The sequence below is a fragment of the Rhinoderma darwinii genome, chromosome 8 (assembly GCF_050947455.1).
Source record: "Rhinoderma darwinii isolate aRhiDar2 chromosome 8, aRhiDar2.hap1, whole genome shotgun sequence".
Taxonomy (NCBI): Eukaryota; Metazoa; Chordata; class Amphibia; order Anura; family Rhinodermatidae; genus Rhinoderma; species Rhinoderma darwinii.
The window spans coordinates 50342162-50355427 of record NC_134694.1 but is presented as its reverse complement, the minus strand read 5'-3'; the positions used below and the strand labels follow the sequence as shown (position 1 = coordinate 50355427).

At 48.0% G+C, this 13266-nt stretch overlaps 1 long non-coding RNA gene across 1 annotated transcript in view; it reads left to right on the top strand.

Moving 5' to 3' along the window:
• Window positions 1–13266, top strand: part of LOC142658674 (uncharacterized) — a 145450-nt gene that overhangs the window by 118848 nt on the left and 13336 nt on the right. The window contains exon 2 of the long non-coding RNA XR_012850150.1: window positions 2236–2351. This is a non-coding gene — a long non-coding RNA (uncharacterized LOC142658674). The remainder of the gene's footprint in view (window positions 1–2235; window positions 2352–13266) is intronic.

Here is a 13266-nt window from a genome sequence, read left to right as displayed (position 1 = left end):
TAAATTGCAAACTGAGGGCATGCGTGGAAGAAATACACCAGACAGAGAAGTGTTGGTAAAGATCCTCCCTCAGTGAAGTAGGAAAATGCAACTGAACTTTATTGCACAAAGTTACAAATCTTCTCCGTAGAAATGTGGGACGTGCTTAAGCCCCATTGGTTCTATTCAGTTGTGACGTTCATCTGCACACTCCTCTTGCATTCCAGGGCGGTGTCTTCTATGGGCATTGTCCCAGATGCAGGCTCCATCTTGTTGCATAGATTAAGGTTCTTTGTGAAATATACTGATACGTAGCTTATGTAAGGTAACAATGTTTTTGCAAGCAATATACATGCTAATGATCCCTGACAGTATATCCTTGACCAGGTATTTCTATCTGGGTACATCCATTTTAATATAGTGGGGTTATCTCCCCACTCGCTATACCCAGCTAGACATACTTTGTCATTGATTGGCATGGATTAGTGCTTTGTTCCTTTTATGATATATATTTCATTTGGTTATGGATATTTTATAATTGGTATTATCCATTGTACTTGCTTAATTTGCATCAGGAACATATTCATTTTATACTGGATTTTGTATAGGCACCTGCTCTGTGTGTCTTACATCTTGCTCTCTCATTTTTAACAATATTTGTTATTCAATTTATTTAGACATTTTGTTATTAAAGCCATATTTATATTACTACTTGAGCATGATATCTGTAAAGGATCTGCCAGACACAGCTTCTGTGTCGACGCCCGTGGTTAATCAGTCTGCATCTGCTCCTAGGTCTGATAGAGTGACTCGATCTGCTACCACTCAGGCTGGTAGGCTGAGGAGTGGGAAAACCTATCGCAGCCTGGCCAGACGGTTCTAGTTCCTGCCCTTGGTCTATTTATACCTTCATTTGCTGCTTGTCTTTGCCTGTGACTCTCTCTTGTTTCCTGGCTCTGCTGCTCCTGCTATTACTATTGACCTCTGCTTCACATCGACCCTGGCTTTACTGACTGCGCTCCTGATCTGCATTTGGTACCTCGCACATTCCTGGTTTGACTCGGCTCGTTCACTACTCTTGTTGCTCACGGTGTTGCCGTGGGCAACTGCCCCATTTCCCTTAGCTTCTGTGTACCCTTGTCTGTTTGTCTGTCGTGCACATATTGAGCATAGGGACCGTCGCCCAGTTGTACGCCGTCGCCTAGGACAGGCCGTGCAAGTAGGCAGGGACTGAGTGGCGGGTAGATTAGGGCTCACCTGTCTCACCCCGACATTACATAATAACAGGCCCATATACCTTTTCTGCCCTGGTTCCTATGGACCCCCTTGAGACCCTAGCTCAGCAAATGCAGGGTCTCTCCCTACAGGTCCAAGCCCTGGCTCAGAGGTGCGACCAGCGTGATGCTAACCAGGTAGTGCCCTCCACCTCACCTCTTGAACCCCACCTCAAGTTGCCTGACCGGTTCTCAGGGGACCGGAAGACTATTTTCTCCTTTCGGGAGAGTTGTAGGCTCTATTTCCGTCTAAGGCCCCGCTCCTCAGGTTCTGAGAGCCAGCGAGTGGGTATAATTATGTCCCGGCTCCAGGACGGGCCCCAAGAATGGGCCTTCTCCTTGGCTCCTGACGCCCCTGAACTTTCCTCTGTTTACTTTTTTTTTCTGATCTCGGGCTCTATGACGAGACTGACAAGACTGCCTTTGCCGAGAGTCAGCTGGTGACCTTACGTCAGGGTAAGAGACCCGTTGACGAGGACTGTTCTGACTTTAGGAAGTGGTGTGTAGCTTCTTGGTGGAATGACCCTGCCTTGAGGTGCCAGTTTAGATTGGGTCCGTCGAACGCCCTGAAAGACCTATTAGTTAGCTATCCCTCTTCTGACTCTCTAGATCAGGTTATGGCTTTAGCGGTACGTCTTGACCGACGTCTCAGGGAACTACGACTTGAAGGTTTTTTTGCCTTCTCCTCTGGCTCCCCCATGATGGCTCCCGAGGTTCCGTTGCTTCGTTCTTCCACGGCAAACTCGGATGAACCCATGCAACTCGGGGCCTCCGTGTCTCCCCAACAACGTAGAGAGCTCCGCAGGAAGAATGGTCTCTGCTTCTACTGTGGGGATGACAAGCATCAAGTGAACAACTGTCCTAGGCATAAGAATAAGCAGCCGGAAAACTTCCGTGCCTAAGTGACCATCGGGGAGGTCGCTTGGTCGCACAGGTATTTCCCGTAAATATGAAACCTAATAAGATCTTGCTTGCCTTTCAGGTCTCTTTTGAGGGTAGGTCTGCCACCGGCAGTGCCTTCGTGGATTCAGGGTCTTCTGCTAATATTCCGCCCCCAGCCAGCTCCTTCTCTACACAGCCGAATGGACCTGCAGGCTGGTGAGTGTCCACTCCCCTCTCCATCCTGCTTCCCATCCCTCCTCACCCCACTTGTAGAATATATAAAGTATGTTAAAATGTTTTGTTTTGTTTTTTTTCGCTTTCTACCAGTTTTGCCGCGATTATGTAAAAATCACGGCAAAACCCCATGATTTGTGCCGCAATTATGAAATTTGCATATAAAAGGCTACAAAACATGTAAAAATAGTGCTGTTAGGCTATATTCTCACAGTGCGGTCAAATCTCGTTTTTGCCGCGATTTTGAAAAAATTGTGGCAAAAAAATGGGATTTGACCGCACTGTGTAACTAGACTAAGCCCTTATTCAAACAGCCGTGTTTGGTCTGTGACATACGGCGCGTGTATCGGCCGTATTTCCCAGGCTGACCACAATTCTACAAGTCTATTGAGGGATCTGTGAAAATGCACAAAAATAGGACATGTCCTATTTTTTTACAGGCCCTTCACACGGTCTGTTAAAGCAACAATTAACATGTTAGTCTGAATAAGCCCTTACTCATGTGAATGGGGTTTGTCAAAACCCCATGCACATGCAGCAGAAAAAAAATCTGCATAGAATTTAGGAGGTGCTGCTTATTTTTAACCCCTTAACGCAATATCATGTAACTGTACATGATAAGGGTTAGGTATGTATGGAAGTACAGAGCAGGCTCACGGGCTGAGCTCGCTACAAATACAGCGGGTGACGACTGTGTTACGTAGACGACACCTTACTGCAATGGGCGAAATAAAAGATCACTTTGATTCTGCCCGTTTAACACCTTGAATGCCGCGGTCAATCGTGACCACAGCTTTTAAAGTGTTAGAATCAGGGGGGCGCCCCCTGAAACAAGACATCACCCCACCCCCCTCCCGCAGGGCTTCAAAGGAGACTGTCAGAATCGCGATATACTGCAATACATTAGTATTGCAGTATATCATGCAGTGGATGATCATTGCAGTGTATCTCTGCTTCAAGTCTTCTAGGGGCACTAAGAAATAAAGTAAAAAGCATTTAAAGTTTTTTTTATGTTCCAAAAAAAAATAAAGTATTAAAAGTAAAAAAAAAAACCTTTTCACATATTTCCCTAAATCAATGTTAAAAAAAGAAAAGTTAACATAACTGGTATTGCAGCGTCCTTAAAAATCCAAACTATCACAATATAGTGTTTAACCTACTGGGAGAATGGCGTAAAAAATATATATATATATATATAAAACACGCAAATTGCTAGTTTATGGTCACCTTAGCGCTACAAAAAAGTGATCAAAAAGTTGCATATACCCCAAAACTACAGTTTGCCCTACAAAATTTAAGCCCTCACATCGCTAAATTGATGGAAAAATGAAAAAACGATGGCTCTCAGAACATGGCGACACAAAACATTTTTTTAATTTAGCTAATTTATTTAAGTTACATAGTTTGTACGTTTGAAAAAAAGACACATGTCCAAAGTGGTAAAACATAAAACAAAACATATAAATTTGGTATCGCCGTAATCGTATCAACCTGTAGAATAAGATGAAAATGTCGTTTTTATCGCCTGATGGATGCCGTAAAAACAAAACCCCCAAAAAATGGTGTAATTACTGTTTTTTGCCCATTTTACCCCACAAATAATTGTTTTCAGCTTCCCAGTACATTATGCGGTACAATAAAAACGACAAGCCCTCATATGGCTATATAGACGGAAAAATAAGAAACTTATAGCTTATAGCCTTATAGCCTTATAGCCTTTGGAAGATGGGGAGGAAAAAACAATAGTGAAAATCCGAAAAAAAAAGCTGCATACCTATTATGTTGCAGAATTGTAACGTATTTAATCCTTTACAATGTAAAGGGTTAATTTGCTGTTGTCCCTAGCAAATTCTGTAACACACACATTGAGCAATTTGGTGCACAAAATCCTCATCAAAACCGCAGGCAAAATCTGCACCTAAGGGTGGATTTACACGAACGTGATATACGTCCGTGCAACGCGCGTGATTTTCACGCGCCTTGCACGGACATATATTAGTCTATGGGGCCGTGCAGACAGTCCGTGATTTTTATGCGACATGATGATGAGATTTCTTGATCTCATTTACTTTTCCACAACCCAGTTCACATGCTGCGAAAAAATTTCCACGTATATTTTTGTTCGCACCATGATAAGAAATCCAACACAGCAATAAGTAGCATGCTAATTATTTTGCATGGAAAAGCCTTAGGACTTAGGTCTTGTTCACACAGTTTTTTGGAGGCAGAAAAATCTGCCTCGAAATTCCTTCAGGCTTTCTCTGCCTCCCATTGATGTCAATGGTAGGTCAGAGACGGAAATAACCGAAGAAAGGGAATGTCGCTTCTTTTTCTCGCAAGCTTTTTTTTCCGCCCGTGGGAAAAAACCACCTTTGCCTCCCGTTGAAATCAATAGGAGGCGATTTTGGCAGTTTACAACGCGGTTTCCGCTGCAAAAAGTGCGGCTAAAAAACTCTATGTGAACAGGGCCTTATTCTTGTGCGGATCTATTACACACTTGTGGCACATCTGCGTCAGAAATCAAAGGGAAAGCCTCCGATTTTTGCTGTGGAAAAACACATGGAACTTTAATGGCAACGTAAGAACGGAGCATTAGTTCTCCTTACATCCTCACAAGCGCTTCCTCCTCCCTTAAGGCACCTTCACATCATGTTGTTGCCCTAAGTTTATCGTGTACGTCAGGAAATCTCCTAACGTACACTATAAACAACGTAGACAATAATTCACTGGGCTCCATTATGTACTTTTAGCCTCCGTCGGGCTGGTATACGTTGGTATATCTTATTTTTGAAGGATGGAATAGCGTAGTAGACTTTGCTATTCCAAAATCCCCAGGTAAAATATCACAAGTGCTCTACCCGTGGACTTTGTCCCTGGGAAAGCTCCTGACATCACTGTCCATATATGTAAAGTGACGTCAGGGGATTCACCATGGCCGGAAGCCCTGACCAGAGCGTTGCCGACACTCCGGCCATGTACTCAGGCTTTGCAAAGTTTCAGATGTCACTTTACATATATGGACATAAGGAACAGCGCCATAGTCCCTGGGCAGAGCGCTAGTAGAAGGCTCCAGCCCTGTTCATGGACAGTGACTTACAGTCGGATACGTTTTGGCTAAATAGATCAAAATCCAGAGCATTAACCGGTCACTGTCTGCTACGTGGTTTCGTTCACTGTAATTGACATCAGCACCAAAATCAGTTAATGCATATAAACGTACAAACGTGAGTGCCACACTTTCTGATGGTAATGGGGAGGCCTAGACATCTTGGCTGTATGGGGCTCAGAAATTCCTGATGGCGGCCCTAATGGGACTTCAGGACCACACACCATTAACCCCTTAGCACACCAGGACGCACCGGTACGTCCTGGTGCGGGGGGTGATGTTTGGAGCGCGCTCACGCACTGAGAGAGCTCCATATGCTGTGTTTTACAGCCGACACTCAGGACTAACTGCCAGGAGCAGCGATCGCACTATTCCTGGATGTCTAACCCCTCGAATGCAGTCAATCGCAACCGCAGCATCTAAGGCGTTGAAAAGAGGGGGCGGCCCCCTCTGACAGCTCATCGCCCCACCCCCGCAACTAGATCGGGGGGTGACGATGGCTGTTATGGCAGCCTAGGGGCCTAATGAAGGCCCCCAGGGCTACCTTCACTCTGCCTCTATTAAGCCTTGCCTGAGGCAGGGCTTAACCGATGCCTGTAAAAATGACGATATACTGCAATGCATTAGTATTGCAGTATATTGTACCAGCGATCTAACAATCAGTGGTTCAAGTCTCCTAGGGGGACTAATAAAATGTGTAAAATGTGTAAAAAGAAGTGATATAAAAAAAAAAAAAAAAAAAAAGTTAAAAAGAAACTCAGTTTTTTGGTCACCTTAGCTCCCAAAATTTTTTTAATAAAAAGTGATCAAAAAGTCATATGTACCAACAAATGGTGCCAATAAAAACTACAGCTCGTCCCACAAAAAATGCACGTAAAAATAAAAAAAAGTTACGGCTCTCAGAATGTGGTTGTTTTTTTAAAGTAGTAAAATATAAAAAAATCTATATAAATTTGATATAACCGTAATCGTATTGAGCCACAGAATAAAGTTAAGTTGTTGTTGTTGTTTTTACCACACGGTGAAAGACGTTAAAACAGGACCCAAAAAATAATGGAGTAATCGCAGTTTTTCCCAATTTCAGCCCTTAAATAATTTAAATCAAATTAATAATGAACCTATAGTCCTTAATTTACCCATTAGACGTCTATGAGGGACAGTGTCAAATGCCTTTGCAAAGTCCAAAAACACTACATCCACAGCGGCCCCTCTGTCTAGGCTTCTGCTCACCTCTTCATAAAAACAAATCAGGTTGGTTTGACAGCTTCTGCGTAATGTTCGTGGCTGCGGGCTGTCAGCTCCAACCTCCCCGTGACAGCCGCAAGCGTTGGCCCCAGACTCTTCCTCAGGAGACGACAGTGCTCGCGTCCACTTACATCTGCCGGATCCCGTAGGGTGCGCGCGCACGCTCGTGCCCGCTCTTAAAGGGGCAGCGCGCGCACCGGACCTCATGGACGAACTTTGACCCGTGAGTACCCTGGACTATAAGAGGGGTCAAGCCCCCTAGTTATATGTCTGAGCGTTGGTGTGTTCCCTATAGTTTGTCTATCCAAATGGTCCCCTAGTGTTTCCTGCTCCCAGTGTTTCCTGTTCCTGTAACCTGTATCCTGACCTAGTGCCGTGCTTGCTGTAGTCATGCTGTGCCGGATACCACACCTGCCTGCTTCACCACGCCTGACGTCTACCTGCTGCCTAGCGTCTGCCAAGCTACTGTCTGTGCTGCCACAAGTACCCTATATACTATAGACTCTGACCTGTGCCCTGTTGTCCAGCTGCCTTACCGCTAAGGCGGTACAGCCCAGTAGGTCCACAGACCCTTCGTGACAGTACGTTCAGGCAATGAACCCCGCTGGTCGGTTCAAGTCTATGATGACGACACAGGAGATGCGAGCGGATATGCTGGACCTTCGGTCTCGACAGGACCAACTACTCCAGGCGTTGAACATTCTTGCGCGTTGGCAGGAGGCACAAGCTGCCGTTCCTCCTACTACACCTCCTGGCAATGTGGATCCTCAGTCTACACCTCTTGGCAGTATTGACCCACGTGTTTCTTTGCCACTTCCTGACCGCTATGATGGAGAAACAAGTACCTGTCGTGGTTTTCTTAATCAATGCCAGATCCACTTCAGCTTGTATGCTAGGACATTTTCGTCTGATGGTGCCAGGGTCGCTTTCATCATTTCTCTCCTTACCGGAACGGCTCTTGCATGAGCGAACCCTATCTGGGAGAAACAAGGACCAGAGACCCGTGACTTCCCTGCCTTTCTCCGGACTTTTCGCATGGTGTTTGAGGAGCCTGGACGGGCCTCATCTGCAGCGGCTTCTTTGATTAACCTGCGCCAAGGAGACACCTCCGTGAATGAGTACGCCAAACACTTCCGCACCCTGGCGGGAGAGCTCTTATGCAACAATGAGGCTCTGGTGGCTGCATTCTGGCACGGACTATCTTCCAGAATTAAAGACAAACTTGCCGCCCGGGATCTGCCATCTACCCTGGATGACCTCATCCTTCTGTCTGCCCTGATTAATATACGAATCCGTGAACGCCTCCAAAAGGTTCAACGGGAGGGAGCCCTTCCTAGTCTGGTACCTACGTTGTAGCAACCCCTGCTGTCCCCATTTGTCGATCCTCCCAAGAAGGCGGTAATAACGGATCAGTATAAGTTATCTACCCAAGAGAGACAACGCAGAGGCACATCTGGACTGCGGTCTCGATGGCCATCTGGTGCGCCTGTGCCCCCAAAAATCCCAAAACCTAGCGTTGCTTGGAGTGACGACCTTGGGTAAAGATGGACTTCCGTCTAAATTGTCCATATCTGTGACCATAGTGTCCGGCGAAAGAACGCATCAGGTCTCTGCGTATCTGGACTCTGGATCTGCTGCTAATTTCATCAGCAGAGATCTGGTGGACCTTCTGCAATTGCCCACCACCCCTCTGGAGAGCCCGTTGACAGTAGCTTCAGTAAATGGACTACCTCTGCCAGATCCTGTTTTAGCTGTGACCAAGCCACTGAGGCTCCAAGTGGGAGCTCTTCACTCCGAACTTCTGCCTTTCTATGTCCTGCCCAAAGCTATTAACCCTGTGTTGCTGGGCCTGCCTTGGCTCCGTCTGCATGCCCCAGTTCTGGACTGGAATTCTAGAGAGGTTCTCCAGTGGGGCCCTGAGTGTCAAGGTTGTTGCCTGGTGCGGATTCATTCGGCTCAGTCTTCGCTGCCTCTGTAATTGGCAGGATTGCCGGGTCATTATGCTGCCTTTCCGGACGTCTTCAGCAAGAGGGAGGCGGAGACATTGCCTCCACATTGGGCGTATGACTGCCTTATTGAACTGATTCCTGGTGCATCCCTTCCCTGTGGTAGGGTATATCCTCTCTCCTTGCCAGAGACTCTGTCCATATCCTCCTATGTGAAAGAGAACTTAGAAAGGGGCTTCATACAAAAGTCTTCCTCCCCGGCAGGAGCCGGGTTCTTCTTCATCAAAAGGAAAGATGGCTCTCTTCGTCCTTGCATCGACTACCGTGGTCTCAACCAGATCACGGTGAAGAATAAATATCCATTGCCACTGATCTCCGAACTGTTTGATCATATACGTGCAAAATTTTATTCTAAACTAGACCTGCGTGGGGCTTACAACCTAAACCGGATTCGCCAGGGTCATGAATAAAAGACTGCATTTAACACCCGTGATGGACACTATGAGTATCTAGTAATGCTCTTCGGCATGTGTAATGCTCCCGCGGTCTTCCAGGAGTTTGTGAATTACATTTTCCGTGACCTCCTCTATGTTTGTATTGTAGTCTACCTTGATGACATCTTGATTTTCTCCCCAGATCCTATGACGCACCAGAGACATGTCCGTCAGGTTCTGCTACGGTTAAGGGAGAATCGTCTGTACGCCAAGTTGGAGAAGTGCGTATTTTACAAGGATGCTCTACCCTTCCTGGGCTACATCGTCTCCAATCGAGGTCTCGAGATGGACCCTGAGAAGGTCAAGTCTGTCCTGGAGTGGCCACGTCCTCAAGGCTTGAGGGCCATACAGTGCTTTTTGGGATTTGCTAACATTTACAAGCAGTTTATTCCGAACTTCTCCTCACTGACTTCTCCCTCTAACCTTACTAAGAAGGGTATGAATGCCAAGGTGTGGACTCCCGAGGCAGAGACCGCATTCAATAGCCTGAAGTGTGCCTTCACGTCTGCCTCTATCCTCCATCATCCGGATGTCTATCTGCAGTTCTCGTTGGAGGTGGACGCATCCTCTGTCAGTGCTGGTGCACTCCTGTTCCAGAGAGGTCCCAAGGGCAAGTCAAGGGTATGTGGATACTTTTCCAAGCTCTTCTCTTCCGCAGAATGCAACTACTCGATTGGGGATCGGGCATTACTGGCCATCAAATTGGCTCTGGAAGAGTGGAGACATCTACTAGAGGGCGCAGCTCATCCGATCTTGATTTATACAGACCACAAGAATCTGAACTACATCCAGACGGCCCAATGGCTGAACCCTCGTCAGGCCAGGTGGTCACTGTTATATGCAAGGTTTCAGTTTGAGCTTAATTATCGCCCGGCCGATAAGGATGTGAGGGCCGATGCATTGTCCAGGTCTTTCGAGACAGAAGACACCATTCAGAGTCCACAGAACATTATCGATCCATCTTGCATTGTCTCGGTCAATCCCCTGCAAAATTGGGGACATTCCTCCAGGGAGGACTTTTGTGCGCCTGGCTGATTGTGGAAGAATCCTCCGCTGGGGACACTCCTCTAGACTGGCAGGTCACACGGGGTTACATAAGACCCGGGATCTGATTGCTCGTCATTTCTGGTGGCCCACTCTGCCCAAGGATATTGTGAACTTCGTTTCTTCCTGTGCTGTATGTGCAGCCAACAAGGCCACCCACTCCAGACCTGCTGGTCTGCTCTAGCCATTGCTTGTGCCCAATGCTCCCTGGCAACATATAACGATTGACTTTATCACGGATCTGCCTCTCTCTGCTGGTTGCACTGCTGTTTGCGTGGTAATGGATCGATTTTCGAAGATGGCCCACTTCGTTCCTCTGACCGGTCTTCCTTCTGCTCCTCAGTTGGCCAAGTTATTTATTCAAGACATCTTCCGCCTGCACGGCTTGCCGCAGCATATTGTGTCTGATCCGGGGGTTCAGTTTACCTCGAGGTTCTGAAGAGCCCTCTGCGGACTTCTTGGCGTGAAGTTGGACTTTTCTTCTGCCTACCATTCTCAGTCTAATGGTCAGGTCGAGAGGACCAACCAGATTTTGGAGAACTACCTACGACACTTCATCTCCAAACAGCATGATGACTGGGTGCAGCTGTTCCCATGGGTGGAGTTCTCCTACAATAATCACACCAGCGAGTCTACTAGGAATACACTGTTCTGAATTGTCTACGGCCAGCACCCACAAATTCCTCTTCCGGTGCCTGATACTTCCAAGGTACCTGCAGCTGAATCCACGTTTAGAGACTTTTTGCAGATCTGGCAGCAGACTCAATCCTCCTAATGGCAGTGGACAGCATAAAACAGAAGGCTGACACAAGGAGAAGAGAGCCTCCTCGGTTTCTTCCTGGCACTAAGGTCTGGCTGTCGTCTGGGAATATCCAACTGAGGGTACCGTCAAGTAAATTTGCCCCCATGTTCCTCGGACCATTCGAGATCCTGCAGCAGATCAACCCTGTTGCCTACAAGCTTTGGCTGCCTCCTACCCTCAGGATTCAGAACTCCGTCCATGTCTCCTGAAACCAGTGATCCTGAACCGCTATTCCATGACTCCCAGCCCTGCGGTTGCCTACAGCGGCCCCTCGGACATCTTTGAGGTCAAGGAGATCTTGGACACCAAAAGAGTGAGAGGAAAGACTTTTATTTGGTGGATTGGAGGGGTTTCGGCCCTGAAGAGAGGTCCTGGGAGCCAGGGGAGAACCTCAATGCCCTAACTCTTCTGAAGAAGAATCTCTCTCGCTCTGGTCCCAAGAAGAGGAGGCGTAAGAGGGGGGATACTGTAATGTCTGTGGCTGTGGGCTGTCAGCTCCAACCTCCCCCTGACAGCCGCAGCCACGAGTCGGCAAGCGCTGGCCCCAGCCTCCTCCTCAGGAGACGCCAGCACTCGTGTCCACTCACCTCTGCTGGATCCCGTAGGGTGCGCATGCACGCTTGTGCCCGCTCTTAAAGGGGCAGCGCGCGCACCGGACCTTATGGACGAACTTTGACCCGTGAGTACCCTGCACTATAAGAGGGGTCCAGCCCCCTAGTTCTATGCCTGAGCATTGTTGTGTTCCCTATAGTTTGTCTATTCAAATGGTCCCCTGGATGAAATTAGCAGCGGATCCAGAGTCCAGATACGCAGAGACCGGATGCATTTTCTCGCCGGACACTATGGTCGCTGGTATGGACAATTTGGATGTAAATCCTTTTTTACCCAGGGTTGTCACTCCTAGCAACTCTAGGCTTTGGGACTTTTGGGGGCACAGGTGCACAAGATGGCCACCGATGCCGCAGTAAAGACAAAGTCCCAAAGTGCGTCTGCGTTGTCTCTCCTGGGTGGATAGCTTACCCCGGTTCATCATCACGGATTCCTTAGGAGGATCAACATCTGAGGACAGCAGGGGTTTCTGCAAAGTAGGTACTGGACTAGGAGGGTCTCTCTCCCGACGAACCTATTGGAGGCGTTCTCGGATCCGCATATCAATCCGGGCGGACAGAAGGATGAGGTCATCCAAGGTAGATGGCAGGTCTCGAGCGGCAAGTTTGTCCTTATTCTTAGGAAAGAGTCCATGCCAGAATGCAGCTACCAGGGCCTCATTGTTCCATAACAGTTCTCCCGCCAGGGTGTGGAAGTGGATGGCATACTCACTCACGAAGGTGTCTCCTTGGTGTAGTTTAATCAAGGCAGCCGCTGCAGATGAGACCCATCCAGGCTCCTCAAACACCATTCGAAAAGTCCGGAGAAAGGCTTGGAAGTCACGGGTCTCAGGTCCTTGTCTCTCCCAGATAGGGATTGCCCATGGAAGAGCCTTGCCAGTGACGAGGGAGATGATGAAAGCGACCCTTGCGCCGTCAGATGAAAATGTCCTAGAATACAGGCTGAAATGGATCTGGCACTGGTTCAAAATCCACGACAGGAACCTGCGTCTCCATCATAGCGGTCCGGAAGTGGCAAAGAAAAACGCGGGTCGACACTGCCAGGAGGTGTAGTCTGAGGATCAACACTGCCAGGAGGTGTAGTAGGAGGAACGGCAGCTCTTGCTTCCTGCTAACGTACAAGAATGTTCAAAGCTTGGAGGAGTTGGTCCTGCGAGACTGGAGGACCAGCAAATCTGCCCGCATCTCCTGTGACGTCGTCATGGTCTTGGATCGACCCTAGTTCATATAGGGTACCTGTGGCAGCTCGTATTAGAGCCCCCCCGACATGTTTCGCTGTGCTATACAGCATCCTCAGGGGTTCAGGGGCTTAGTGAGATTGCGCCGAAAAAGACACGCTGTTTTAAGCTGTCAAGACGGAACAGCTAGAGAATCACTGCCACCAATCACATAACACCATCGTAGCCAGGCCCCCATTACGCCGTGATTGACCAATTAACTGGCCAATCGGTGATACAGCACCGAAGGCCAATGGGAGGGAAGCCTGTGCCTCCAATCAGCGCCATGCAAGGGGGAAGAGACTCAGCCCCCGCCCCCCCCCTCCCCGCGACTGACACCAAAGGCAGCCAAACAGATGCGGATAAGCGACTGAGGCATACCGATAAACACACCCATATGCTGGATCATGCAGATGCAAACCGCTCACACACTGC